General features: G+C 45.1%; 4 non-coding genes across 4 annotated transcripts; all 4 read left to right on the forward strand.

Annotated features, from left to right (window-relative positions):
* The first annotated feature begins 693 nt into the window (after positions 1–693).
* On the forward strand, positions 694–763 carry H257_06678. The gene has a single exon. It is a non-coding gene; the product is annotated as a tRNA-Lys (tRNA).
* Positions 764–1,425: 662 nt separating this feature from the next.
* On the forward strand, positions 1,426–1,495 carry H257_06679. Its single transcript has one exon. It is a non-coding gene; the product is annotated as a tRNA-Lys (tRNA).
* Positions 1,496–2,157: 662 nt separating this feature from the next.
* H257_06680 lies at positions 2,158–2,227 on the forward strand. The gene has a single exon. It is a non-coding gene; the product is annotated as a tRNA-Lys (tRNA).
* A 662-nt stretch (positions 2,228–2,889) lies between these two features.
* H257_06681 lies at positions 2,890–2,959 on the forward strand. Its single transcript has one exon. It is a non-coding gene; the product is annotated as a tRNA-Lys (tRNA).
* Positions 2,960–4,435: the final 1,476 nt, after the last annotated feature.

Genomic DNA, 4,435 nt, shown 5'->3' on the forward strand with positions numbered 1-4,435 from the left:
CAAATGTCGTGGGTTCGACCCCGGCTTCCCTGGATTATTTCGCAAGGATTTATCCGTCCCTCCCCTGGGGAATCCGGATAACAAAGACTGCGTATGAAGACGAGGACCGAGCTTCGAAGAAGATCGGTCGAAACACGAGGTATGAAGCGTTGAGCGAAGTAAAAACCGAAGATTACACACCGCCCCTGGTCGAGCAGGCGCGTTACAATTGGCGTAGCAGTTCCATAACATGTGGTTCTAGTGTCGGCCCTCGCGGAGGAATGTCTTAAAAATGATAATCCAAACTCAATTAATCATCGACAGCTTGATGTTACAACGCTGTAGCACAGCCAGCCCTCGTCTGTGTTACTGGTATAGAGCAAACCATACTTGCATCCTTGAAATGTGTGGATTACGAGGCTTATACATGCAAATCTATGGAATGAACTTACATCTTCCTTCGCGGTGATTGAAACAGAGCACATTGAACTTGAATGTCATTTACCTAATGAATTGATTGTAGCAATGAATGGATAGCGCAGGTGCAGCATAGCGGTGTTGGTGGCCAAACTTAATGCTCTACCAAGGTGAACCACAGGCGCATCGGGACAACACACTAACGATAGTGAAGAAATGTCAATCAGCAGAATATACAGCCTCCGGATAATCTATTGCGCAAAAGTTGCGCTACTCCGAACTATCTGATGGAGGGGAGGGAAAATAGCTCAGTGGTAGAGCATTGGTTTCTTAACTCAAATGTCGTGGGTTCGACCCCGGCTTCCCTGGATTATTTCGCAAGGATTTATCCGTCCCTCCCCTGGGGAATCCGGATAACAAAGACTGCGTATGAAGACGAGGACCGAGCTTCGAAGAAGATCGGTCGAAACACGAGGTATGAAGCGTTGAGCGAAGTAAAAACCGAAGATTACACACCGCCCCTGGTCGAGCAGGCGCGTTACAATTGGCGTAGCAGTTCCATAACATGTGGTTCTAGTGTCGGCCCTCGCGGAGGAATGTCTTAAAAATGATAATCCAAACTCAATTAATCATCGACAGCTTGATGTTACAACGCTGTAGCACAGCCAGCCCTCGTCTGTGTTACTGGTATAGAGCAAACCATACTTGCATCCTTGAAATGTGTGGATTACGAGGCTTATACATGCAAATCTATGGAATGAACTTACATCTTCCTTCGCGGTGATTGAAACAGAGCACATTGAACTTGAATGTCATTTACCTAATGAATTGATTGTAGCAATGAATGGATAGCGCAGGTGCAGCATAGCGGTGTTGGTGGCCAAACTTAATGCTCTACCAAGGTGAACCACAGGCGCATCGGGACAACACACTAACGATAGTGAAGAAATGTCAATCAGCAGAATATACAGCCTCCGGATAATCTATTGCGCAAAAGTTGCGCTACTCCGAACTATCTGATGGAGGGGAGGGAAAATAGCTCAGTGGTAGAGCATTGGTTTCTTAACTCAAATGTCGTGGGTTCGACCCCGGCTTCCCTGGATTATTTCGCAAGGATTTATCCGTCCCTCCCCTGGGGAATCCGGATAACAAAGACTGCGTATGAAGACGAGGACCGAGCTTCGAAGAAGATCGGTCGAAACACGAGGTATGAAGCGTTGAGCGAAGTAAAAACCGAAGATTACACACCGCCCCTGGTCGAGCAGGCGCGTTACAATTGGCGTAGCAGTTCCATAACATGTGGTTCTAGTGTCGGCCCTCGCGGAGGAATGTCTTAAAAATGATAATCCAAACTCAATTAATCATCGACAGCTTGATGTTACAACGCTGTAGCACAGCCAGCCCTCGTCTGTGTTACTGGTATAGAGCAAACCATACTTGCATCCTTGAAATGTGTGGATTACGAGGCTTATACATGCAAATCTATGGAATGAACTTACATCTTCCTTCGCGGTGATTGAAACAGAGCACATTGAACTTGAATGTCATTTACCTAATGAATTGATTGTAGCAATGAATGGATAGCGCAGGTGCAGCATAGCGGTGTTGGTGGCCAAACTTAATGCTCTACCAAGGTGAACCACAGGCGCATCGGGACAACACACTAACGATAGTGAAGAAATGTCAATCAGCAGAATATACAGCCTCCGGATAATCTATTGCGCAAAAGTTGCGCTACTCCGAACTATCTGATGGAGGGGAGGGAAAATAGCTCAGTGGTAGAGCATTGGTTTCTTAACTCAAATGTCGTGGGTTCGACCCCGGCTTCCCTGGATTATTTCGCAAGGATTTATCCGTCCCTCCCCTGGGGAATCCGGATAACAAAGACTGCGTATGAAGACGAGGACCGAGCTTCGAAGAAGATCGGTCGAAACACGAGGTATGAAGCGTTGAGCGAAGTAAAAACCGAAGATTACACACCGCCCCTGGTCGAGCAGGCGCGTTACAATTGGCGTAGCAGTTCCATAACATGTGGTTCTAGTGTCGGCCCTCGCGGAGGAATGTCTTAAAAATGATAATCCAAACTCAATTAATCATCGACAGCTTGATGTTACAACGCTGTAGCACAGCCAGCCCTCGTCTGTGTTACTGGTATAGAGCAAACCATACTTGCATCCTTGAAATGTGTGGATTACGAGGCTTATACATGCAAATCTATGGAATGAACTTACATCTTCCTTCGCGGTGATTGAAACAGAGCACATTGAACTTGAATGTCATTTACCTAATGAATTGATTGTAGCAATGAATGGATAGCGCAGGTGCAGCATAGCGGTGTTGGTGGCCAAACTTAATGCTCTACCAAGGTGAACCACAGGCGCATCGGGACAACACACTAACGATAGTGAAGAAATGTCAATCAGCAGAATATACAGCCTCCGGATAATCTATTGCGCAAAAGTTGCGCTACTCCGAACTATCTGATGGAGGGGAGGGAAAATAGCTCAGTGGTAGAGCATTGGTTTCTTAACTCAAATGTCGTGGGTTCGACCCCGGCTTCCCTGGATTATTTCGCAAGGATTTATCCGTCCCTCCCCTGGGGAATCCGGATAACAAAGACTGCGTATGAAGACGAGGACCGAGCTTCGAAGAAGATCGGTCGAAACACGAGGTATGAAGCGTTGAGCGAAGTAAAAACCGAAGATTACACACCGCCCCTGGTCGAGCAGGCGCGTTACGATTGGTGAAGCGGTTCCATAACATGTGGTTCTAGTGTCAGCCCTCGCGGAGGAATGTCTTAAAAATGATGAGCCAAACGCAATTAAGCACATAGGATCGGTTTAGGGTTCACATAGCATCGGTTTAGGGTTTACCTTGAGGTAAACGGGGTTACTACGTAGTATTTGAGATAAAACGTGGCAATCCGGTGTTTACTGTTAGGGTTTAGGGTCAGGTTGTTTGGGAAACACATGGGTTAGTTAGGGGTCAGATTTTTTTTGGAAAATACTTGGTGTGATATGATAGTTGGTGACTTATTGGTGTCATTAAAGCCAGGGTTTGGTGATATATTTTACCCGAGTTAAGAACATTACACGGGGTGAGTGAGGGTTGAGTTGAATGAAGCCAACAGCTCGATGGCAATTTTACAAGGATGGTTGGTAGGAGGGGGTGACAATGATTTCTTCTATTTTCAGGGTCAATCATGTGGCTCCTCTATTTCCGTCCTTGAACGATTTTAAAATGGCACTTCTATTTTGAGATTATCTTTTGGACATGGACCATTTTAACGGTTCGGTGTACAGTTAGATTAAAACTATTACTATTTTTGAATATAAATATATAAAAATTTAGAAATAGAATTATCTGCTTTGGTGTCATTAGTACTACTAAAGTAGTACTGTACTAGATGAAAGGTGGCGTCGTTTCAGGGACTCGAACCCGTACCTTCGACTCGACAGTCGGGCACACTAACAACAACCCAAGGTAAACCGTAAAACGATGCTATGTGCGTAATCATTTCCCTTAGGGCGGATCTGCATGTCACGAAAAATGGCATAAAATGGCCGTTTTCCCAATTGGGAAAAGTTGGCAAAATCGAAATATTCCATTTTTCGAGTACCTTTGGATGCCACCAAAGTTCATTACTTTATGCCGCAATTTTCTTGAGAATCGGGTGTGTTATGGAGGTTTGTGTTCACGTTGACAGTGAAGTCTTCACTTCAATCGAAAATCGAATATTTCTTCCAAAATTCAGCGAGTATCCAGACAACTTTGGAGATAGGTCTTTTCTCCTTTTTTCATGGGATATGAGACTTTGGGAAAAATTTGAAGATTGCCAAAACGGTTTAAGGCATAATTTTATGCGGTGGCAGACCAGCCCTTAATGTTCCGTTGACCCGCTAGGATGGGCCATGCCAGAACCAAAGGACTTATACTTTACTAGTACTTCCGTCTGGAGGTATAGTACGTGCTAAAATCGACTGTTGTTTAGAAAGTCCTTGTGACATGGCGATAGTGGAAAGTTAAAATCGACTGTTGT

The sequence above is a fragment of the Aphanomyces astaci genome (genome assembly GCF_000520075.1).
Source record: "Aphanomyces astaci strain APO3 unplaced genomic scaffold supercont1.13, whole genome shotgun sequence".
Classification (NCBI taxonomy): Eukaryota; Oomycota; class Saprolegniomycetes; order Saprolegniales; family Verrucalvaceae; genus Aphanomyces; species Aphanomyces astaci.